The sequence below is a fragment of the Lepisosteus oculatus genome, chromosome 14 (assembly GCF_040954835.1).
Source record: "Lepisosteus oculatus isolate fLepOcu1 chromosome 14, fLepOcu1.hap2, whole genome shotgun sequence".
Taxonomy (NCBI): domain Eukaryota; kingdom Metazoa; phylum Chordata; class Actinopteri; order Semionotiformes; family Lepisosteidae; genus Lepisosteus; species Lepisosteus oculatus.
In genome coordinates, this window is record NC_090709.1 from 24468726 (window position 1) to 24494105 (window position 25380).

The 25380-nt window shown below is 50.3% G+C and overlaps 6 non-coding genes and 1 pseudogene across 6 annotated transcripts; 5 read left to right on the plus strand and 2 right to left on the minus strand.

Annotated features, from left to right (window-relative positions):
* Positions 1-6985: 6985 nt before the first annotated feature.
* On the plus strand, positions 6986-7058 carry trnaf-gaa (transfer RNA phenylalanine (anticodon GAA)). The gene has a single exon. It is a non-coding gene; the product is annotated as a tRNA-Phe (tRNA).
* A 109-nt stretch (positions 7059-7167) lies between these two features.
* trnag-acc (transfer RNA glycine (anticodon ACC)) lies at positions 7168-7240 on the plus strand. Its single transcript has one exon. It is a non-coding gene; the product is annotated as a tRNA-Gly (tRNA).
* A 1387-nt stretch (positions 7241-8627) lies between these two features.
* On the minus strand, positions 8628-8792 carry LOC138243620 (U1 spliceosomal RNA). Its single transcript, XR_011192275.1, has one exon. It is a non-coding gene; the product is annotated as a U1 spliceosomal RNA (small nuclear RNA).
* Positions 8793-12206: 3414 nt separating this feature from the next.
* On the plus strand, positions 12207-12325 carry LOC138216787 (5S ribosomal RNA). The gene has a single exon (XR_011180499.1). It is a non-coding gene; the product is annotated as a 5S ribosomal RNA (ribosomal RNA).
* A 536-nt stretch (positions 12326-12861) lies between these two features.
* On the plus strand, positions 12862-12980 carry LOC138218239 (5S ribosomal RNA; annotated as a pseudogene).
* Positions 12981-13517: 537 nt separating this feature from the next.
* On the plus strand, positions 13518-13636 carry LOC138217362 (5S ribosomal RNA). The gene has a single exon (XR_011181074.1). It is a non-coding gene; the product is annotated as a 5S ribosomal RNA (ribosomal RNA).
* Positions 13637-23360: 9724 nt separating this feature from the next.
* Positions 23361-23433, minus strand: trnaa-cgc (transfer RNA alanine (anticodon CGC)). The gene has a single exon. It is a non-coding gene; the product is annotated as a tRNA-Ala (tRNA).
* Between the last annotated feature and the right edge of the window lie 1947 nt (positions 23434-25380).

Here is a 25380-nt window from a genome sequence, read left to right on the forward strand (position 1 = left end):
GCAACAGAGCTCGCTATATCACCTGCAAATACACAGCCACCACCACACTCATTCAAGGCTCCTCAGGACAATTTCCGGATCACCCAGACAGCATCTTGTACCTCCAGCAACCTTATTTACTGTATCTCTTGCAGTAAATGCCCAGCCATCTACATTGGAGAAACAGGAAGGAGACTCGAAGACCGCTTCAGAGAACACGTCAGGGCTGTGAAGATTAAAGATCTCTCCAAGCCCATTGTTTCTCATTTCACCTCTGACGGCCACAACCACTCTAATCTCTCTGTATGTGTTCTCAAAGACAGTTTGCAGAAACTCATACATCAGAAAGACCACCGAAACTAAAATTATTCTGCAGCTAGGATCACACATTCTCCCTTCCCTTAATGACAGACTACTGTTCTTTTAAATTTTCTCCATTCATTGGAAGTTTCATTTCACACCTCTCTGCACCCAATCTGACTTCACACCTCTTGATTGGCCTCTCTTTCTGTCCCTTGCTCCCACCTCTCACTCCTCCTCCCTCTCAACCTTTGTTCTCCCGCTACTTTACCTTTGCCTACTGCCCTGTCTCTCTCACACCTGAAGAAGGCTCCACGGCCGAAACGTTGTGTTCTCTTTCTTCTTTTTTTCAGCATGGAATAAACCTATTACTTGACACTGATTTATGCAGAGAGTAGCGGGGGTGGGATGTCAGGGCCATACGACACTTCTTTACTTAGAGAGTGGCAGGCGTGCAATGTCAGGGCCTGACAACACTGCTTAACGCAGAGAGTGGAGGGGTGGGTCTCAGGGCCATATGACAGTGCTTAACGCAGTGAGTGGCGAGGCTGGGATGTCAGGGCTATACGACAGTGCTTTACGCAGAGTGGAGGGGGCGGGATGTCAGGGCCTGACAACACTGCTTAACGCAAAGAGTGGAGGGGTGGGTGTCAGGGCCATATGACAGTGCTTTAGGCAGAAGGTGGCGGGGGTAGGATGTCAGGGCCTGACAACACTGCTTTATGCAGAGAGTGGTGGGGGTGGGATGTCAGGGCCTGACAACACTGCTTAACGCAGAGAGTGGAGGGGTGGGTGTCATGGCCATAAGACACTGCTTTATGCAGATAGTGGAGGGGTGATTGTCAGAGCCATAAGACACTTCTTTACGCACAGAGTGGCAGGGTGGGATGTCAGGGCCTGACGATACTGCTATACGCAGAGAGTGGAAGGGGTTGGATGTCAGGGCCATACGACAGTGCTTTACGCAGAGAGTGGCGGGGGTGGGATGTCAGGGCCTGATGAGACTTCTTTATGCAGAGTGGAAGGGTAGGTGTCAGGGCCATACGACAGGGGTTAACGCAGAGAGTGGAGGGGGTGGGATGTCAGGGCCTGAGGATACTGCTTTACACAGAGAGTGGCAGGGTTGGGATGTCAGGGCCTGACGATACTGCTTATCGTAGAGAGTGGCGGGGGTTAGATGTTAGGGCCATATGACATTTCTTTACGCAGACAGTGGCGAGTGTGGGATGTCAGGGAATGACGATACTGCTTTACGCAGAGAGTGGCGGGGGTGGGATGTCAGGGCATGAAGAGACTTCTTTATGCAGAGTGGAAGGGTGGGTGTCAGGGCCATACGACAGGGGTTAACGCAGAGAGTGGAGGGGGTGGGATGTCAGGGCCTGACGATACTGCTTTACACAGAGAGTGGCAGGGTTGGGATGTCAGGGCCTGACGATACTGCTTTATGCAGAGAGTGGAGGGGTGGGTGTCAGGGCCATACGACAGTGCTTAATGCAGTGAGCGGCGTGGCTGGGATGTCAGGGCCATACGACCATGCTTAACGCAGAGAGTGGAGGGGTGAGTGTCAGGGCCATATGACAGTGCTTTACGCAGAGAGTGTCGGGGGTGGGATGTCAGGGCCTGACGATACTGCTTTACGCAGAGATTGGCGGGGGTGGGATGTCAGTGCATGAAGACACTGGTGTATGCAGAGAGTGGAGGGGTGGGATGTCAGGGCATAAATACACTGCTTCATGCAGAGAGTGGAGGGGTGGGTGTCAGGGCCTGACAACACTGCTTAACGCAGAGAGTGGGGGGGTGAGTGTCAGGGCCATATGACAGTGCTTTAGGCAGAGAGTGGCGTGGGTGGGATGTCATAGCCTGACCATACAACTTTACGCAGAGAGTGGCAGGGTTGGGATGTCAGGGCCTCACGAGACTGCATTATGCAGAGAGTTGAGGGGTGGGTGTCAGGGCCATGCGACACTTCTTTATGCAGAGAGTGGCTGGGGTGGGATGTCAGGGCATGAAGACAATGCTTTTTGTAGAAAATGGAGGGGTGGGTGTCAGGGCCATACGACAATTCTTTAGGCAGAGAGTGGCGGGGTTGGGATGTCAGAGCCTGACAGCACTGCTTAACGCAGAGTGTGGAGGGGTGGGTATCAGGGCCATACGACACTTCTTTTCGCAGAGAGTGGCAGGGGTGGGATGTCAGGGCCTGACGATACTGCTTTACGCAGATAGTGGCGGGGGTGGGATGTCAGGGCTTTACGACACTGCTTTATGCAGAGAGTGGAGGGGTGGGTGTCAGGGCCATACGACAATTCCTTACGCAGAGAGTGGCGGGGTTGGGATGTCAGAGCCTGAGAGCACTGCTTAATGCAGAGAGTGGAGGGGTGAGTGTCAGGGCCTGACGATACTGCTTTATGCAGATAGTGGCGGGGGTGGGATGTCAGGGCTTGACGACACTGCTTTTCGCAGAGAGTGGAGGGGTGGGTGTCAGGGCCATACGACAGTGCTTAACGCAGTGAGCGGCGAGGCTGGGATGTCAGGGCCATACGACAGTGTTAACGCAGAGAGTGGAGGGGTGAGTGTCAGGGCCATGTGACAGTGCTTTAGGCAGAGAGTAGCGTGGGTGGGATGTCAGGGCCTGACCATACTGCTTTACGCAGAGAGTGGCAGGGGTGGGATGTCAGGGCCTGACGAGACTGCTTAATGCAAAGAGTGGAGGGGTGGGTGTCAGGGCCATACGACAGTGCATTATGCAGATAGTGGAGGGTGTCGGATGTCAGGGTTTGACAACACTGCTTTATGCAGAGTGTGCAGGGGTGGGTGTCAGGGCTATACGACAGGGGTTAACGCAGAGAGTGGCGGGGGTGGGAAGTCAGGGCCTGACGATACTGCTTTACGCGGAGAGTGGCGGGGGTGGGATGTCAGGGCATGAAGACACTGGTTTATGCAGAGAATGGAGGGGTGGGTATCAGGGCCATACGACACTTCTTTTCGCAGAGAGTGGCAGGGGTGGGATGTCAGGGCCTGACGATACTGCTTTACACAGATAGTGGCGGGGGTGGGATGTCAGGGCTTGAGGACACTGCTTTATGCAGAGAGTGGAGGGGTGGGTGTCAGGGCCATACGACAATTCTTTACGCAGAGAGTGGCAGGGTTGGGATGTCAGAGCCTGACAGCACTGCTTAATGCAGAAAGTGGAGGGGTTGGTATCAGGGCCATATGACACTTCTTTACGCAGAAAGTGGAGGGGGTGGGTGTCAGGTCCATACGACAGTGCTTAATGCAGTGAGCGGCGAGGCTGGGATTTCAGGGCCTGACCATACTGCTTTACGCAGAGAGTGACGGGGGTGGGATGTCAGGGCCATACGAAAGTGCTTAACGCAGATAGTGGAGGGTGTGGGATGTCAAGGCTTAACAACACTGCTTTATGCAGAGAGTGGAGGGGTGGGTGTCAGGGCTATACGACACTTCTTTACGTGGAGAGTGGCGGGGGTGGGTGTCAGGGCATGAAGACACTGCTTCCTGCAGAGAGTGGAGGGGTGGGTGTCAGGGCCATACGACAGTGCTTAACGCAGTGAGCGACGAGGCTGGGATGTCAGGGCCTGACCATACTGCTTTACGCAGAGAGTGACGGGGGTGGGATGTCAGGGCCATACGAAAGTGCTTAACGCAGATAGTGGAGGGTGTGGGATGTCAGGGCTTAACAACACTGCTTTATGCAGAGAGTGGAGGGGTGGGTGTCAGGGCCATATGACAGTGCTTTAGGCAGAGAGTGGCGTGGGTGGGATGTCAGGGCCTGACCATACTGCTTTACGCAGATAGTGGAGGGTGTGGGATGTCAGGGCCTGACCAGACTGCTTAATGCAGAGAGTGGAGGGGTGGGTGTCAGGGCCATATGACAGTGCTTTAGGCAGAGAGTGGCGTGGGTGGGATGTCAGGGCCTGACCACACTGCTTTACGCAGAGAGTGGCGGGGGTTGGATGTCAGGGCCTGACCAGACTGCTTAGCACAGAGTGTGGAGGGGTGGGTATCAGGGCAATACGACACTTCTTTTCGCAGAGAGTGGCAGGGGTGGGATGTCAGGGCCTGACGATACTGCTTTACGCATATAGTGGCGGGGTTGGTATGTCAGGGCATGAAGACACTGCTTCCTGCAGAGAGTGGAAGGGTGGGTGTCAGGGCCATACGACACTTATTTACGCAGAGAGTGACAGGGCCATACGACAGTGCTTTATTCAGAAAGTGGTGGGGGTGGATTTTCAGGGCCAGATGAGACTGCTTTATGCAGAGTGCGGAGGGGTGGGTGTCAGGGCCATACGACACTTCTTTACGTGGAGAGTGGCGGGGGTGGGTGTCAGGGCATGAAGACACTGCTTCCTGCAGAGAGTGGAGGGGTGGGTGTCAGGGCCATACGACAGTGCTTAACGCAGTGAGCGACGAGGCTGGGATGTCAGGGCCTGACCATACTGCTTTACGCAGAGAGTGACGGGGGTGGGATGTCAGGGCCATACGAAAGTGCTTAACGCAGATAGTGGAGGGTGTGGGATGTCAGGGCTTAACAACACTGCTTTATGCAGAGAGTGGAGGGGTGGGTGTCAGGGCCATATGACAGTGCTTTAGGCAGAGAGTGGCGTGGGTGGGATGTCAGGGCCTGACCATACTGCTTTACGCAGATAGTGGAGGGTGTGGGATGTCAGGGCCTGACCAGACTGCTTAATGCAGAGAGTGGAGGGGTGGGTGTCAGGGCCATATGACAGTGCTTTAGGCAGAGAGTGGCGTGGGTGGGATGTCAGGGCCTGACCACACTGCTTTACGCAGAGAGTGGCGGGGGTTGGATGTCAGGGCCTGACCAGACTGCTTAGCACAGAGTGTGGAGGGGTGGGTATCAGGGCAATACGACACTTCTTTTCGCAGAGAGTGGCAGGGGTGGGATGTCAGGGCCTGACGATACTGCTTTACGCATATAGTGGCGGGGTTGGTATGTCAGGGCATGAAGACACTGCTTCCTGCAGAGAGTGGAAGGGTGGGTGTCAGGGCCATACGACACTTATTTACGCAGAGAGTGACAGGGCCATACGACAGTGCTTTATTCAGAAAGTGGTGGGGGTGGATTTTCAGGGCCAGATGAGACTGCTTTATGCAGAGTGCGGAGGGGTGGGTGTCAGGGCCATACGACACTTCTTTACGTAGAGAGTGGCGGGGGTGGGATGTTAGGGCCTGACGATATTGCTTTACGCAGATAGTGTCAGGGGTGTGATGTCAGGGCCATTCGACACTGCTTTACACAGTGAGTGGCGGGGTTGGGATGTCAGGGCCATATGACACTGTTTTACACAGAGAGTGGAGGGGTGGGTTTCAGGGCTATACGACAGTGCTTTACGCAGGGAGTGGCAGGGGTGGGATGTCAGGGCCTGACGATACTGCTTTACGCAGAGAGTGGTGGGGGTGTGATGTCAGGGCCATATGACACTGTTTTACACAGAGAGTGGACGGGTGGGTGTCAGGTCCATACGACACTTCTTTACGCAGAGAGTTGCGGGATTGGGATGTCAGGGCCTGAAGATACTACTTTACGCAGTTAGTGGTGGGGGTGGGATATCAGGGCCATACGACACTTCTTTACGTAGAGAGTGGCGGGGGTGGGATGTCGGGGCTTGATGACACTGCTTTATTCAATGAGTGGAGGGGTGGGTGTCAGGGCTATACGACAGTGCTTTCCGTAGAGAGTGGTGGGGGTGTGATGTCAGGGCCATACGACACTGCTTTACACAGTGAGTGGCGGGGTTGGGATGTCAGGGATGACAACCGAGGAGCCGAGAGATCATTTCAGCATTTCGCGACCAACTCGGAATGACTTGCCTTTGACGCTTTTCAAAGCGTTCTTTGTGCAAGACGACTGCGCCACCTAGCAGATACAAATGGGTTGTAGAACTTTGAACTAGCAAATGGAAGAGGGCTAAGCCCCCTCTCTTTTAGCCCAGGTTCGATCTGTCTCCCAGAATCACCAGGGCGCACCCACACACACACACCCGTGCCGTTGAAGTGCTCTGCTTCATTTCTAAGGGCAACTCAACATTCACTCCTACCCCGAGTGCAGAAAAGACAGCGTCCGCAACAACAACAGCTCAGGTCTCTGCACAGGAGCTAAGCTGCCCCCATCTCCTCTGCTCTGCGGCTCCTGCGGAGTGGAGTCCTGCCTGGAGCCGTGTTTGCAGGCGGCAGTTCGCTGCGCCCTGTCTGTGCGTCGTGTCCAAGAGCTCCTGGGAGGAAGAGAGAGCCCTCCCACTCGGGGGCTTTTCCACGGTCTGTGTGAGGAGGGGCGGGTGTGTCCAGTAGCTTATCAAGCGGAAGCCTGGGGAGGCGGAGAGCTGTGATCGTGCAGACCTTGAGGTGTCACCTCTTTGTCTGCTTTCCCGCCCCCCCTCCGCCCAAGCTCTGCTCCAAAGTAGCCCGGCAACCCCTCACACCTGCACGTGTCACAACCTAAGGTGTGGTCATGAGACACCCATGGGGTGTCGTTCTGTTCTTGCTAATTGTTTCCTGCCCGTCGCAGGCAGGAGTCCATGCGAGGAAGATGCGCTGGACAGAGCTCAGAGGGCGCACCTGGGTGGCTTTCCTTCAGAGTGACGTTCCTGCAACACTCTCCCGCTACTCTTGGTGCGCTCATGCCGCAACACAGGAAGGCTGGAGCAGGTGGCTGTGGGCTCTGCGCACCGCCAAAATAGCTCAGTTGGGAGAGCGTTAGACTGAAGATCTAAAGGTCCCTGGTTTGATCCCGGGTTTTGGTATTTTGTTTCATCGCGCCCTTTGTTCCTCTCTCCAGCGCACCCTGCCTAAAGTGACGCGTCCCTTTCTCAGCCCGAAACGCAAGCAAGACACCAGCAGCGGTCCCTGCGGGTTTCCGTAGTGTAGCGGCTATCACGTTCGCCTACCACGCGAAAGGTCCCCGGTTCGAGACCGGGTGGAAGCAGCCTCGTTTTGCACGCTCCTGTACTTCACAGAGGTCTTGAACGACCGGTCATTTGTTCCCAATGTATTTCCGGTGCCTTCGTGCACTCTTGTACCAAACGCACGTTCCTTCTGTACATGGAGCCGATGATTTGCAATTGGGCTATGCCGACAGACCAGGACGAGCTCTGTCGGCTCAAAAGCAGCGCAGGACCTGCAAGAACAACAGAAAGATTAGCATCCAGCGGGGGCCTCTTAGTGAGCCCAAGATCTCATCAAGAATCGGCTCCAGCAACAGGGCTGGGCGCATTGTTCCATTCTCCGACCACTCTCGGTGTAAACAAGTCCCTCCTGGTCTCTGCTTGAAATGCACTTTCCTGCGTTTGCTTTGGTGTAACTGGCTTCCCCTGCATGGGCGAATGTGAAGAAGATCCTTAGTAAGTCATTGAAGAAAACCAAGAAGAGGTCGGAGTGGCCTCTGTCGTTCATTAACGATCCAGTCAGGCAGTACTCCTCCTATTCTGCCAGTATGCGGCTTCGAACCGGGGTTGTTGCGGCCACAACACAAATTCTGAGCACTATACGATCACAGCGAGTTACCGAGACATACACAGCCAGTAGGAAAGGATGTACTCTCTTTGTGTGACACTAGTCGGAAAAGTCCTGACGCTGCATTTCAACTGAGCCCTAGTATACATCAACCCTTCGACACTCTGAGTGCCAACTCTCTTGTGTGTTTTCTCCATCAAGCAGGTCATGAAGGCAGCAATTAAAGTTTGCTTACATGACGCACGCACAACATGGCTGTATGCTCCCATATGGTCTAGCGGTTACGATACCTGATCTTCACCCAGGTGGCCTGGTTTCAGCTCCTTGTATGAGAACGTGTCAGTTTTGCCTCCTGCTTTCCAAAGATCAGCACCATGTTTTACGCCTCCCCCGAATATCGAAGCTGCCTCTAAATCTGCAAAAGAAGATGAGTCGATAAACCACTTGTTTTTCGTATAACTATACATATATTCATTTATTACTGATTTCATTCATTGAGCACGGATACAATAGAGGTACAGCCATTCACTGTTTGACATGTCTGCACTGGTACAGAACCTAGCAATCAGAAAACCGGTGAAACTGTCTTGAGAATTAGCATACAGTACCGAGGCCCCCATGACCAAATAAAGGCTAACCTCGATAATCAGCCTAAATAATGCAGACAACAGCAAAACGACTGACTTTGAAAAGGGAATGAATGTCCGGAAGGAGTAGTGTAACCAGCTTGAAATGCTTCTCCGGACCTCTAACTAAAAGAAACCGGGAACCAGCAGTGGCATCGACTCCTTTCGAACTGGGATCCTATCGCAGCTCGTGGTGTCCTAACTCTCCCGTATCTGATATTGGACCAAGCACATCAGGAGAGAGCGCGAACGCAGTCCCCCACTACCAGAAATTATGCAGTCGAGATTCCCACATTTGGGGAATTCGCAGGGGTCAGCACAGCCGGAGTGCAATGGCCGAGCCTCGCCCTGGGTGAATCGATTTTTTAAGAACTTTATTTTCTTTTCACAAAAAAATACAGGACATCACAAATTAGAAAGCTTTACATTAATATACATACTTAAAACAGTATATATAATCACATCTCATTACATATTGACACGGTACCAGTTATATAGCAACAATTTATTTTTTTCTGGTGCAAATCACATTCTTTACTTAAACATGATAATGTTTTCACAGTTTCTTGAGATATTGACCTATGCTCTCAATTTCCCACAGATTTTCTGCTTCCTCCCTCCCTTCTCTCCACAGATCTCTGAGGTAATAGTTCTCTCGGGTGATGAACAGGGCCAGGCTACCTGCTGCCTTGACTGGGACCTCGATGCCTTTGAACAGCCCCATGTTCCTCACTCTCCACAGGGTGTCTTTCCCACTGTTCACCACGGCCCAGATCCTGTCAAACACGTCAGGAGGAAGTTTGACAGGAGAGATGCCGTTGTAGCGGCAATGCTTGTTAATAAGACAGAATTAGGCGGTGGTATTCTGTCCTAAATGAGGCCCCATCTCACCCTCCATCTTTGTGGTGCAGCCACAGAGAAAGTATTCATGCAGGTTGATTTAAGATGTTTTCTTTTGATAATGGACAGCTCCCAGATGGGGATGCACTTAGCTTAGCCTGGCTATCATGATCAATGGTCATCCATTGGTGCCTATCTGTCTAGGGAGTGCCGAATGGACATCTGGACTGCATTCCTAAGTGTCAAGAGTAAGTGACTCATATCTCACCTTGACCAACCAATCAGGGACTGGCAGGGCGTGGTAATACCACCTGGGTCTCTAATGCCCGCCAAACTCTCAACCAATCAGCACACATCTATGTCTTGGTCAAAAAGGGAGCGCAAGCTCAGATCGGGGCTCTCCTTGGCCATTTTCGCGCATCCTCAGAGACAATCACGTGACAACTGCTGTTGTCTGCAAAGGGACTTGGACTTTGTTCTAAGCGCGAGGCCGAGGATCCCATACGTACTCAGAATTCTACCAACGTGAATGATCCGCTTGATCAACGGCAGCCTACAGTTGGACCCTCATCGACAACCTGAATAGCTTATTCAGAAGCAGCGCTGGACCAGGAACGAACCAGCTTCTTCCCAGGCAAAAGAGTGACTTGTGAGGACTCGCGGTCACACTCTGTGCATAGAGACTTTCTACTAGCCAGATGGACTGCTGGTAGATCTCCTCGGAGCAACGACTGCCTTGCGCGCCGCAGTCAGATTCCCCCGCCCGTCCTACTCCGAGCTGTACCTCAACTGGTTGGCCGGTAGCCAGAGGACGCCGGGACAACGCCCATTGGACAACCGCTGGAACAGAGGCTGCAACAGAGCCTGTCAGCTGGTTTGGTGTTCATGCCGGGAGATTCCAAATCCATACACAGTGGATAAGTAAACCCCATGTTCTACATTGTGTCTCGAGAATTCAATTGTACCTCAACACATGTTGTTATCAATTTAATTCATGAGTAATGTATTTACTTCCGAGTTTAGAGTAACAGTGGGTAATAACACTGATTAGCGATTTGGTAACCGAATGATATATATTGACATATATTCTCTGTTGTGTATCTCTTTGTGTTGGCATCTCTTCGAGATTATATACCTTGTATATTGATAACCCTCACAGTAAGGTCTGCCGCTCGTATCCAGGCAGACTAGTATATGTTTGGTGCACAATTTATATGAATAAATGTATCTCGTGTATTGAACCCGTGTGTGTGCGTTGTTAGTTGTTCTGACGATTGATTTTCTAAAAGCCACAACGAACAACCTCGTGATTACTGCTACAATTAATAATTGTCTCAGTAAACCCATCAAACCTCTACAACCATGATACACCACCATAAACTATATTAATTTAGGAACATAAACATGTAGTGTAAACTGTATATGGCTGGTATTGGTAGTTTAAAGAAAAAATACACACCAGTATTCCACTTTCTTCCTAAACATTTTAAGCATCAAAGTCTTACATGTAGTAAGATTTTACCACATTTCGGAAACGTTTTTACATGCTCCTTCTGACCATCTTAACTTTATATACTTTGTGAAAAGTCATAAGATATTAACATTTTCTGTGAATGTGCTCGTTATCGGAGTAAACAAAAGCATACTTTTAGAATTTGATTAATAGGGAATATAATATGGAATCACGTACCTAAAGAAATTAATAACGATATAATTATTTTTATGTACTGTAGCTCAAATAGTAGTATAATATACTTTCTATGGATACATGTGCCTCTGCGCAACGCAGAAGCACATCCACAAGTAACATTACCTAGCTAAGAGAAGACATTGGCTAGCCATTATGATAAATACAGTGGAAAAAAGCAATTGGGAAAATAAGACCTGCTGATCTGTTATACATACCAGGAAGAGAACAGAATATGATTTTTTTCTGTTCGAAACGTGTGTTGTCTTTATGAAATTCATGTATTTTAAACGTTTAATTAAGCAGAAAAAAAATTACAGAAAGATACTAAGCTGATCACGAGATAGAAAGATCACCCGTTTTTCGCGCATCAAAAGTGGCTATTAACTGGATGAACTGTTATTAACTGGAGTCAACTGGGTGAAAACACATAATATGAACATGAAACAAAACAAAAAATAAAAATAAGATACAATCTACAGACATTAAAACCGGTGTCATGGAAATATAACTATCAAGGAAGCCACAAGAGAGAGTTCTCACCTGAGTAAGGTCTTTATTTCAATATTGGGAGCAACCAGAGACTCAATTTGTTACAGGCAGTACAGGGTTTTCATAAGACGTTGCGCTGGAAAAAAGCTCAGCGCTTTGTCCCTTCTAAAACTTCCACTTTCCCTAAGAGAAAACAGATTACATCAAAAAGCGAAAGAAGAAGCACTAGATATGTTATTCAAAGCTTTTCAGTTACTTTCAGCTAATTCTAACGACCCAGACAGCATATATTGTTTTGGAAAATTGTCTTCTAAAGTAACCTAAACAGTGTACTTTGTTGACGCACTGTTTTCTAAAATTCTGCACGTACTGTAGCACAGCAATTACATCCTTGAAATATATTATCTAAACGCCCCAATATATTTATTTGCAAAGCTCTCTACATTTTAAGAATCAATTTACTTATTAGATTTCCACTTCAAGACTTGTTCGGCTGGCGTTCGGGGAGTCGCGTTTTACAGAATTGTATTGAGATCGTTTTCCACAGAGCTCAGATGTCAAAGCACAGCAGCAGCTCTCCACAGCGATCCTCTATAGCGGCCTTTCTCCCGCAGCTCCGTCCTCATTGGAAGGAAGCAAGAGTGAAAGGCTGAAGTGAAATAGAGCGGGGACGAAGGCAGTGAAGAGAGAGAACGTGGGAAGAAGAGAAAAACGCAAGGGAAAAAAAGTAGCGTCGTAAAAGAGGTGACGGAGCTGTCCTCTCAATAAGAAGGGTGCCAGCGAGCCTTGCTCTCGCTTGCGGCCACACCCCCTTGAGCACGCCTGATCTCGTCTGATCTCGGAAGCTAAACAGGGATGGGCCTGGTTAGTACTTGGATGGGAGACCGCCTGGGAATACCAGGTGCTGTAAGTTTTAAGCGCAGGAGGCGACCTATCCCCACTCGCTCGCTCATTCCCCTGTTCACACGTGCAGTGCGGCTTGTCCGTCTGTTTATTTGTCAGCTTTGGCGAGGCACGGGTGCTTGTGTATTAGCGTGAGCGTTTTTTATTCTGATCATGAACAGTTTTACAAGTCCGCAAAGGATCGAGGAAAGGTTTATCGCCAGCTGAAAAGAGACACAGCGCTTCGGCTGTGGAGACTTGTTCGGCTGGCGTTCGGAGAGTCGCGTTTTTCAGAATTGTATTGAGATCGTTTTCCACAGAGCTCAGATGTCAAAACACAGCAGCAGCTCTCCACAGCGATCCTCTATAGCGCCCTTTCTCCCGCAGCTCCGTCCTCATTGGAAGGAAGCAAGAGTGAAAGGCTGAAGTGAAATAGAGTGGGGACGAAGGCAGTGAAGAGAGAGAACGTGGGAAGAAGAGAAAAACGCAAGGGAAAAAAAGCAGCGTCGTAAAAGAGGTGACGGAGCTGTCCTCTCAATAAGAAGGGTGCCAGCGAGCCTTGCTCTTGCTTACGGCCACACCCCCTTGAGCACGCCTGATCTCGTCTGATCTCGGAAACTAAACAGGGATGGGCCTGGTTATTACTTGGATGGGAGACCGCCTGGGAATACCAGGTGCTGTAAGCTTTTAAGCGCAGGAGGCGCCCTATCCCCGCTCGCTCGCTCATTCCCCTGTTCACACATGCAGTGCGGCTTGTCCGTCTGTTTATTTGTCAGCTTTGGCGAGACACGGGTGCTTGTGTATTAGCGTGAGCGTTTTTTATTCTGATCATGAACAGTTTTACAAGTCCGCAAAGGATCGAGGAAAGGTTTATCGCCAGCTGAAAAAAGACACAGCGCTTCGGCTGTGGAGACTTGTTCGGCTGGCGTTCGGTGAGTCGCGTTTTTCAGAATTGTATTGAGATCGTTTTCCACAGAGCTCAGATGTCAAAGCACAGCAGCAGCTCTCCACAGCGATCCTCTATAGCGCCCTTTCTCCCGCAGCTCCGTCCTCATTGGAAGGAAGCAAGAGTGAAAGGCTGAAGTGAAATAGAGCGGGGACGAAGGCAGTGAAGAGAGAGAACGTGGGAAGAAGAGAAAAACGCAAGGGAAAAAAAGCAGCGTCGTAAAAGAGGTGACGGAGCTGTCCTCTCAATAAGAAGGGTGCCAGCGAGCCTTGCTCTCGCTTACGGCCACACCCCCTTGAGCACGCCTAATCTCGTCTGATCTCGGAAGCTAAACAGGGATGGGCCTGGTTAGTACTTGGATGGGAGACCGCCTGGGAATACCAGGTGCTGTAAGCTTTTAAGCGCAGGAGGCGCCCTATCCCCGCTCGCTCGCTCATTCCCCTGTTCACACGTGCAGTGCGGCTTGTCCGTCTGTTTATTTGTCAGCTTTGGCGAGACACGGGTGCTTATGTATTAGCGTGAGCGTTTTTTTATTCTGTTCATGAACAGTTTTACAAGTCCGCAAAGGATCCAGGAAAGGTTTATCGCCAGCTGAAAAGAGACACAGCGCTTCGGCTGTGGAGACTTGTTCGGCTGGCGTTCGGAGAGTCGCGTTTTTCAGAATTGTATTGAGATCGTTTTCCACAGAGCTCAGATGTCAAAGCAATAAGAACTCTGTTATACCCATCTAGAAACATGCAATCAGCATGTTATTGCTGAAGCAATAGTCACAACATTATTCCACACCTGGGTGAGAGGCGGGTTATGATGACAGTCATGCTTTCTACACCTTATACTGAGCTCAGAAATGGACCAAGCGGACATCTCACGAGCAGATCCCTCCGCGTATAAGAAAGGCAACTTGTCTCAGCAAAAATACCACGGATTCACATCCAAAATATGATAAAAAGGCAAAAACCCCACACTTGGAATGCAAACGTACCCTAAAAAGGAAACACGGTTTTAAAACCAACTTGATTTTCCCCTGGAGAAACCTTTTTATGGACACACATCGCATCTATTACACATGTAGAACTAAATATAAAGATAAAACTTAATATAAGAAGTCATGACATATCACACATGACGAAGTCTGGTCCAGAATAAACAGTTTACACTGACCCACCTTTATTTACCCTGGTCACTCACTTCTATTAACTGTTTAACTGGGTAACAAATTAATATTTGTTTCAATTTGGGATCTACACCTGGGAGCCCTGAAATGTTGGCCAGAGGGGAGAAGCTGATATTCAGACGTGAGAATATATTTAAAAAAAGGATCTGATGTTGTTTTTCACCTGTCTAATCAAAGCTTGTTCAAAAATTATCTGATTATAGGACACACGAGTTTATAATCATACTCATTCCACTTTTTAACCCCGTATATATGCACAATATGAAACGTATATACACTAAATCTCACGTGTGAGTCACATAATATACATTTCTTTATGAAAATTAGTAACACTTACTACAATTATCAACCCCCCATAACGAGGCAATATTTCATACCTTTGTTTCTTTGTGGGTTCAAAGTTCTGTCCTGTCGTTTCACACGTAATGTTTTGGTAGTTATCTCAATTTTCCTTTGCAATTATCTCCAAGATCATCATCAACTTTTTGTAAAACGCTATGCACAACTGATATTTAAAGAAAGTCCTGTACAAAAACGTCTTCGTAGGGAAAGACAACTTTTTTTTCCTTACGTTAGTCGCTACACGGTTACTCAGAAAATCCATTCACCGCCTTTAAAAAAAAAGTTTCGTTTTTTATTGTGGTTCACTGACATTTCTGTCACAATTCTTAGGGACCCCAAATAAAATTCACTTGCCGGTATAAAGACTCCGGCGAGGATAAGACAGGTATCGAGCCACCTGCGTATCTAGCGGACGTTTAAAATAAAAAAATGGCGTGTAATGTTGCGAAGGGCTACTGTTTTTTATATTTTTTCGATTGTAAGGGACGTGGGCCGCGACAGAAATACTGGACGGGGTGGGAAAAGGTTTATTGATGGTTTATTGTACCGCAACGGTCACAATTGACTCACCAGCAAAGATGGCGCCAAGGCCACATCGACTCCCTCCCGCCCTGCTTCGCACCGAAGCTCGAGCTGCGTAGGGCGACGCCAAACCGCCGGTCCACGGTCGCGGGCGCCGGACATAGACGTCATAAACCCTTCCGAGACGCAGGAATTATAGATCACTGTAGTTTCTTCTGGACCCGGGTTAGGGACAGTGTGCCCTCCGTGAGAGTCTTCTGAGGAAGCCAGTGTCTCATGGGTGTCCAGGCTTGGTACCATCTGTCCATCACAGGACACACAGACACACACACTCACACACCCTGGACAGGACACCAGTCCATCACAGGACACACACACACTCACTCACACACCCTGGACAGGACACCAGTCACTCACAGGACACACACACACACACTCACACACCCTGAACAGGACACCAGTCCCTCACAGGACACACACACACAACCTGGATAGGACACCAGTCCCTCACAGGACACTCAGACACACACACTCACACACCCTGGACAGGAACCAGTCCATCACATGACAAACACACACTCACTCACACACCCTGGACAGGACAGCACTCCATCACAGGACACACACACACACCAGGGCCAGTTTTCCCAGAAGCCAATTAGCCCAAAAGCCTGTCTTTGGACCCGGAGAACACAGGGAGAACATGCAGACTTCACACAGACAGTCCCCCCCCCCCGGGTCCAGACCCGAGCCCGGAGCCTCCCCGCGCTGAACCCCTCCTTACAGACGGCCGCACACAGCTCCATTGTTCCCGATTCCCGAGGTGATCTGTTAAAAGAAGCCGGTGTGTTGCCTCCAGGTGACATTTCCTACTGGAGTCAGGACAGGAGGCTCTTCTGTACACAGAAGGGGGTGGGGGTGGGGAACAAGCCGCCCAGCCCTGTGGTTGAAGCCGATACCCCGGCTTCTCTCCAGACACAGCTGGGTGAGCTCCTCCAGTCAGTACAGGGGGCTCTACTGTACACAGAGGGTGGTGGGGGTGTGGAACAACTCCTTTGTTCGGGGCCTTGGGGCATTCTTGTTGTGAAAGGCGCTATATAAAAAAACTGAATTGAAATTGAATCTTACAGGTTTGGGTTTTTCGGAGATCTTGTCAGAGATCTTGTCTGACGTGCCATTTCAAAAACGTAACGACACTCCTCACGTCCGAGCGCCGCCGGTCTGTGACGTAACGTATGCTTACACAACCATGACGGTTTCATCATGGACAGCACGAAAGCCCGAAAAGTGGTTGACGTTTTAATTTGGCGATGGATCCCAGTTTTTTTTTTTATTTTGGAGGCCAAAGAGGACAATAAAGGAAACGTCTGGAGGTGGATCGATGGTCATCTCTGCGGTTGTTCTGATGTTCTGGAAAAAACAAAACAAAAAAAAACGGCTCGCTTGCCCGGTCGTGTAGTGTTTCCACACCCCACGCAAATCAACTTCTCTTCGCCCCCGGGGGCTCGTCGCCCGCCGCACCCCTCTCACGTGATAGGGGCTTCCCCCCGGCTGTGACGTACTTACCCTACCCCCTTTTCCGCCAACGTCATACCGAAGGTCGCGCTTCGGGCCGCGGCGATGTTGACGGACTGTCTTGTAGCGTGAGAAGGGTTTAAATTTTGACTTAAGGAGTTGGCCATCGTTATATTTCGCGAGGTATCATACGGGGGGAAAAAGAACATTTATATTTATCAACCTACTAGTAATACTGGGTGGATGTCACATTCCCCAAAGTTCAGTGCCTCTCTCTAATAAAGTAGAAACGCGACATTAAACTCCGTTCGAAACGGGAGAAATCACCAGGACACGATACAACTGACGTCCGGAAAAGAAAAAAAGAACTCCTATTCCCATTTGTAATGACCCCGTCGTGTTTTTCCCGGTGTGCGCTTATCTTTCGGAGACTGTTTCTCTCTGGTGTTGTTTTGCTGTTGAAATAAATGCCGAGGTGACCCTTCTGTGTGGGGTCTGCGTGTTCTCTCCAGCGGGTCGTTTCCTCCACCGCAGGGGCTGGTCGATCCGGGGTCTCCCAATCGTCACAGAAGTGTGTATCGTTTTGGGTGGTGGTGGGGGGGTGCATCGGGGATACTGCGCCCCGAGGGGTTGACCTCTCACCTTACTCCGGACAAAGGGAGAAGACCTGTACCTTCACGAGTCCGGGTTGTGAAAACTTCTTCTGGCAGTTCAAAACGTTTCGAAGGGACTACAGCGCTACCCTGTTTTCCATTTGTATCGTGTATTATTAGACAGTCATGAGTATCTGTACTGATCACAGAGTCCCCCTCTCACTGCCAGGACTGAAGACCAGTGCAGCACGAATAATAATAATAATTAATAAGTCTGGACTCTCCACTCAGAGCTCCTCCCAGGTCAGGGGGATCCCCTCCAGCCCCCCCAGTGTGCAGCCCCTACCTGGATGATGCTCCAGTCCGCTCAGCACACAGCAGCTCTCAGTGGGGAGGAGAGCAGAGGGATGGAGCCAGTTCAGAGAGGGGGGTGATAAGGAGGCCATGATGGGTCAAGACCAGGGGGGGAATCAGGCCAGGACACTGGGGTAACACCCCTACTCTTCTCCAGAAACACCCCGGGATTGTTAACGAGCACAGAGAGTCAGGACCTCGGTTTTACGTCTCATCCGAAGGACGGCGCCTGTTTACAGTCCAGTGTCCCCCGTCACTATACTGGGGCATCAGGACCCACACAGACTGCAGGGTGAGAGCGCCCCCTGCTGGCCCCACTCACACCTCTCCCAGCAGCAACCTTAGGGGGGGGGGGAGGGAAAAAACCAAAAGCTAAACAGATTTTTTTTTTAAAAATGTATTGATGCTTAACAAAAGGTCATCAGTCCAGTCTGGGGCCCCTCAGCTTCAGTCCAGACCAGTCTGGGGCCCATCAGCTTCAGTCCAGTGCAGTCTGGGGTCCCTCAGCTTCAGTCCAGACTGGGGTCCCTCAGCATCGGTCCAGCACAGTCTGGGGTCCCTCAGCTTCGGTCCAGCACAGACTGGGGTCCCTCAGCTTCGGTCCAGTCTGGGGTCCCTCAGCTTCGGTCCAGCACAGACTGGGGTCCCTCAGCTTCGGTCCAGACTGGGGTCCCTAAGCTTCGGTCCAGCACAGTCTGGGGTCCCTCAGCTTTGGTACAGCACAGCCTGAGGTCCCTCAGCTTTGGTGCAGTCCAGTCTGGGGCCTCTCAGCTCCAGTCTAGTCCAGTCTGGGGCCCCTCAGCTCCAGTCCAGTCCAGTCTGGTGTCCCTCAGCTTCAGAACAGCACAGTCTGGGGTCCCTCAGCTTCGGTCCAGCACAGTCTGGGGTCCCTCAGCTTCGGTCCAGCATAGACTGGGGTCCCTCAGCTTCGGTCCAGCACAGTATGGTGTCCCTCAGCTCCTGTCCAGTCCAGTCTGGGGTCCCTCAGCTTCGGTCCAGCACAGTCTGGGGTCCCTCAGCTTCGGTCCAGTCTGGTGTCTCTCAGCTCCGGTCCAGTCCAGTCTGGTGTCCCTAGGTTGCAGTCCAGTCGTCTGGTGTCTCTCAGCTCCGGTTCAGTCCAATTCAGTCCAGTCCAGTCCAGTCCAGATCTTAGCAGGCACAGAACCAGGAAAGGAACCTGGAAAGAATATTGTTATTGCAGGTGTGAGGGACACAGACACAGACGTCACCATGACATCAAACAGCAAGAGGAGACTCCTCCTTGAATCACAGACACGACCGGGCGGCGCCCCCCTGTCTGCTCACCTGCACCTCCTCTTCCTCTTCTTGTCCTTCCCTGCAGCCTGCTCCTCCTCTCCCTCGCTCTTCCTCTCCTGAGCTACGGTCTCCGCCGCCTCCATCGGCTCGTCCTGATCTTCTGTCTCCACTGACACGCAGCTCAGGGACTTCAAAAAGACGCATCGGCGCTTCTGAAGCAGAGACAGGAGAGTCACGTTAAGAGTCGGACTGGACACTCCAGTACATGAACACTGCACTGAGAGAGAGAGGGGTTCATACAAACACACTGACTGGACACTCCAGGACATGAACACTGCACTGAGAGAGAGAGGGGTTCATACAGACACACTGACTGGACACTCCAGGACATGAACACTGCACTGAGAGAGAGAGGGGTTCATACAGACACACTGACTGGACACTCCAGTACATGAACACTGCACTGAGAGAGAGAGGGGTTCATACAGACACACTGACTGGACACTGACTGGACACTAGACAGGAGTAAAGAGAGGATCAGAGCATTACCCACCTTCTTTTTCTTCTATCTCACAGGAGGTGGTGATTGGACCTCCTCCAGCTGGAGTCCGAGGAGGGAGAGAGGGGGTAGGAGAGGGACAGCACAGGGAGAGGAAGAGACAGGTGAGTCAAGTGTCCCAAGAGCACAGAGACTCTGCTGAGATCACACTCGCAGGGAGTGAGCCTGGGTGTAGCCCACTAATACTGACCCCCTGGACACCACAGGACAGAGAGGAGGAGGAGTAGAGAGACACACTGCCTGGACACCACAGGACAGAGAGGAGGAGGAGAGAGACACACTGCCTGGACACCACAGGACAGAGAGGAGGAGGAGAGAGACATACTGACTGGACACCACAGGACAGAGAGGAGGAGGAGAGAGACACACTGACTGGACACCACAGGACAGAGAGGAGGAGGAGAGAGACACACTGAGGACAGAGAGGAGGAGGAGAGAGACACTGACAGACAGGGCTGAACGAGAGAGAGACACTGAGACCCAGGGACAGACAAGACGGCGAAACTCCACCACAGACAGGACAGGAGGCAGTGTGGGACCAGCACTGACCTCCTTCCTCTCTCCTGCCGGAGGAGCTGTCTCCACCTCCTCCTCCTCCTGCAAGTCAAGAGACAGGCTGAGAGAGGGACGGGCTGGCGGGACATCGGCGAACAGAGCTGAAGGCAGAGAGCCGGGGAGACAGAGAGGCAGGGACAGACAGACAGCAGGGCGAGAGAGAGACAGAGATCGAGGGACAATAATTTGGTTTCGAAATTTATTCTGAAAATATACAATCATTCACTCCTGAAAAATATCGAGTTCAAATTATACATTATGTACAATATTGTAATCAACATATGGCTAATCATCAAAAATAAAAAAAAAACTGTACTGGGGGACACAGCTGGCTGTGCTGCTCTGGACAGAACACACTGAGGTCCAGTTTCCACCTCCTGCAGGATCAAACAGCACCTCAACTGGCTCTCCAGTGAACAGAGGGACAGACAGAGAGGCTTCAGGCTGCAGGGTGACAGTGTCTCTGTGAGCTGAAAGACAATCAAGACAGAGGATGATATAAGAACACACTCTGTCAAGAATATGGAGCCCTCTAGTGACCCTACTGTAGACCTGCTCACCACCCACAGTGACGATCACAGTGCTGATACTGCTTCCCTTAAGGTCCCTCACTGTGTAGTTGCCCTGATCAGCTGGAGTGAGGGAGCGGAGTGTCAGAGAGCTGTTCTGCACTGACACTCACTGTTCGTACCTGGGGCCAGGGAGCCCTGCGCTGATCAGTAAGACTATACAAGACTGGACAGATCCTGCAGGATCAAACAGCACCTCCACTGGACCAGCAGTGTGGAGGGGGAGAGACAGAGAGGCACCAGGCTGCAAGCTGTGGACTTCTGAGTGAGCTGAAAAGGGACAGGTAGAAACATGTTGAATATTTAGTTTTACAACAATACCTTGAGTTTGGACTGCGATCAGCTTCATTTTGTATTTCAGCTGTGAAAATGCAATTTCAAAAATGCACGCCCCAGTCATGTTAGGTTCAAGTTACAGTTGCATCACAACTCAATACATTTGCAATTCACTTCAAATGTTGTTTTTGTTTGATCCAGTGTGTCCTCACCTAAAGGAGATACTTACTTTTAACACCTTTTATTTCTTCTGGGAGGTTAACTGGCTTCTGAGAAAATTGTTCCTGGTGTTTGTGTTGTGTATGCCTTGCAATGGAGGGGTGAGAAATAATGGACTTATTACATTATAATGAATAATAATTGCTTACACTTATATAGTGCTTTTCTAGACACTCCACTCAAAACGCTTTGCAGGACATGGGGACTCCCCTCCACCACCACCAATGTGCAGCATCCACCTGGATGATGCGACGGCAGCCATAGTGCGCCAGAACGCTCCCCACACACCAGCTATCAGTGGGGAGGAGAGCAGAGTAATGAAGCCAATTCATAAATGGGGGTTATTAGGAGGCCATGATTGGTAAGGGTCAATGGGAAATTTGGCCAGGACACTGGGGTAAAACCCCTACTCTTTTCGAGAAACACCCTGGGATTTTTAATGACCACAGAGAGTCAGGACCTCGGTTTTACGTCTCATCCGAAGGACGGCGCCAGTTTACAGTCCAGTGTCCCCATCACTAGACTGGGGCATTAGGACCCACACAGACCGCAGGGTGAGCACCCCCTGCTGGCCCCATTAACACCTCTTCCAGCAGCCACCTTAGTTATTATTGTCGAGAAGGAAAGAATATTAGGAACATGAAAAGGCTGAATTTCTTAAATGCATTTTTTATACTGAAACAGAGAGGCACACACACGTCATTACAAACGCACACCCGCACAGAGACGTCCTCAAGCGCCTTGTTCACAATTATGGGCTCCAACAGGAACAAAAAACGCAAGCCTGACAACTCGAGCATTCAAACCAAGAACCCAACACGTACTCACGTTGGCAGCCTGTGCAGAAAAGCATAAAGAACCACAAGCCTTCTCTTTTGGGAGGAAAAACACACAGTCCCTCTCTCACACTCCTGATTTCCTTAAATAGCTCATTCTTCATCTCTGGCTCCTACATACAGTATAGCAGCGCTCAGTCTGCTTTGAATAAGCCATAAATCCAAGATTTGTTTAATCTGTTCCTCTTGTCTAGGCCTAGAGCTGCTTTTCATAAAAGAGCTGTTTGCATAAATAGCTAGGGTTACAGCTGAAGACACCAGCTTCATCCCCCAGTGTGTTGTACGTCGAGAGCAAGAGAAGAGGTCGTGCCTTTTCATAGATTTTTCTTCTGAAAAGTCGGGTTCTCGGAGGCAGATTTAGCCCCTCATGCAGTGTAGAGAGATAGACAGGCCCGCGCGCGCACAGTTAGAGCTGCACCCTCACACAGAGTCAGACCCGCACAGACACGTCCTCTTGTTTAAACAAATACACAAACCTGACGGCGCTCACAATGATCCAGACACACACACACACACACACACACACACACACACGACATCAGTAGTCACTCTCGCACACTGGACCCCAGCTCAGTCCTCACCTCCAGCTCCTGCGAACCGCTTCGAACAAACTGTATTAAGAAAATTAGGTTGCGTTCCGGTAGCAGGCCATCCTGGGCACCAGTGTGAGTTACACACTCATTTGTAAAAGCCCTTCCGCATCGTCGGGCATGCTTCACAGTGCTGGACCTGGGGTGCGGGTGCTGTCTGTGTGGAGTTTGCATGTTCTCTCCCTGGTCTGTGGGGGTTTCCTCCAGGTGCTCCAGTTTCCACCCACAGTCCAGGGACAGGCTGCCACTTTCACTGGGCAGTGCACCGTCACCGTGGCAGCATGGCGGGTCGGATCTGATTTCAGTCTTTATTTCCTTTTTTAGAGATCCTGTAACCAGGACCTGTTCACTGCCACGACGGACACAAGGAACAATAAAGCCGAAGTCTTGTTTCCCACAAGAAACAACAAAACCGAAGTATTGTTCGATGTGCCGGTACAAACTTTTAGGTTATATAGTCCTTCCTTGCTGCTTCAGACGTCATTCGGTGTTATGGTAAGGTGGGGGGGGGGGTCGTGGTATTTGGCCAGTTAAGAGACCCTGGCCAAATGGTCAGTTTAAGATTATGCCCCCTCGCATCTGGAATCCTTATCAGTTAACCCCCTTTCCTGCCATAAACCCCTGTTGCTTAGAAGTCTAATTTTCAGGCAGAACTGACTTAAGTTAACCCTATTTACATCTTGTCTCTTACTTCAGCCCTCTTCCATTTGCTAGTTAAAAGTTGTACAACCCATTTGTATGCGACAAAAGAAGCCGGTCTGTTTCCACCCGGTTTCGAACCGAGGGCCTTTCGCATGCGAGGCGAACATGATAACCACTACACTACAGAAACAGTGGTAAGACGTGCCCAGCGGCCCAGTGCTGAGCTTCGCCAATGCGTTTCAGCTGCTTCCAGTGCCTTTATTGGAGTGAGCTGATGGACCGTGCTCTCTCTCCAGAGACCAGCACGCCTGTCATGGATGGAGCAGGAAAGGCGGCGCCACATTCTACAGCCCTCTCCACGCAATCGACGAAATCGGGCTACTGAAGTGGAGAAAATCGCCTCTCCAGAAAGTGCAAATATCATCTTGGAGAGTATAAATCCTATTGCCGAAGGTCAGCCCTGTCTACCAGAGTAACCCTCCCACCTCCTGCAGCGATGATCAGCTCGTCTCACACGCGAGAAGTCTTCTGTTGGAAACAAGCGCCTCCTCTTCTCACGCGTTTTGCACGATCGAGTGGTTTTAATGCGGCTCCTTCGTACACGGTGCTGATCTTTTGGAAAGCAGGAGGCAAAACTGACACATTCCCATACCGGGAGTATGGAGTTTTCAACCCGGGGCGCCTGGGAGAAAACCAGGAATCCTAACCGCTAGACCATATGGGAGCACACAACCCCGCTGTTCCGGGCATCATGCAAGCAAACTACATAAATATGAGAAAACACGCAAGCGAGTTGTCACTCAGAGTGTCGAAGGGTAGATGTATACTGGGGCTCAGTTGAAATGCAACGTCAGGACTTTTCCGAATTATGTCACACGAAGAGAGCACAGCCTTTTCCGCCCTGCCACGTGTGTATCGGTAACTTGCCGTGATCGTATAGAGGTCAGTACTTTGCGTTGTGGCCGTCCTGATGTACCCCGGTCTCCCGCGTGACAGGTGGGGATACTCGCCACTATACTAACGAGGAAGACATCGCTCTCTGCTTAGTGTGCAAAACATTTACTTGTAGCATTGTGGGTGCTGTGGTTTAAATGCTATTGGTTTGTGAACAGAATACCCCTATCCCAGTGCATTGTGCCACATTAAATAAAAGCACGAGAAAAAGAGATTCAGAATGCAAAGCTGTGTCAGTGTTCTGTGTAAAAAATCGGTTTGAACATCATGGGAGCTGTTTTTAATAAGCTGCTGAGTAAAGAATATTTTAATATTCCTGCTGTCAGTAGTATTGTGAATATAGTTGACTCTTACCTGAATGAAAACAGGACATAAAGGAAGGGTTTCAGAATTCAGACAAAGCTTTATTCCCCTGCTTACAGTCTGAGTAATTGGAGACTGCGCTATTCTTTTGCCTATGGTCATATACAAGTTTTTCGCATGAAGCCGTATTGAACAGTATTTGTCGCGTTGTGAACTTGTGTATACAGCGGTCCCCCGGGTTCCAGTTAGTGCGTAATTACGCATCGATGAAAAACCGGAGGTTTAAAAAAAGATCATTAGCTCACTGATACTTTGATGTAGAGGCTGTGGAAATATCCACATGTCGTGGTCTTTAAAATGCATTTGGTTTGAAGGCGTTCTGTGCTTCCGTTGCGAAGATATGGACAAAAGAATATTCGCAATCGGGCTACTGAAGTGGAGAAAATCGCCTCTCCAGAAAGTGCAAATATCATAGAGGTAGAGGTAGGGAGAGAGGAGGAGTACAAATTCAAGCAGAGGCCTGAGTGGAGCACTGTCGTATGGCCCTGACATCAATCCCTCAACTCTCTGCATAAAGCAGTGTCTTATGGCCATGACATCCCACCCCCACCACTCTCAATGGAAAGCACTGTCGTATAACCATGACATCCCACCTCCACCGCTCTCTGCGAAAAGCAGTATCGTCAGGCCCTGACATCCCACCCCCACCACTCTCTGCATAAAGAAGTGTCGTATGGCCCTGACACCCACCCATCCACTCTCTGCGTTAAGCTGTGTTGTCAGGCCCTGACATCCCACCTCCGCCACTCTCTGTGTAAAGCACTGTCGTATGGCCCTGACATCACACCCCCACCACTCTCTGCATGAAGCACAGTCATAT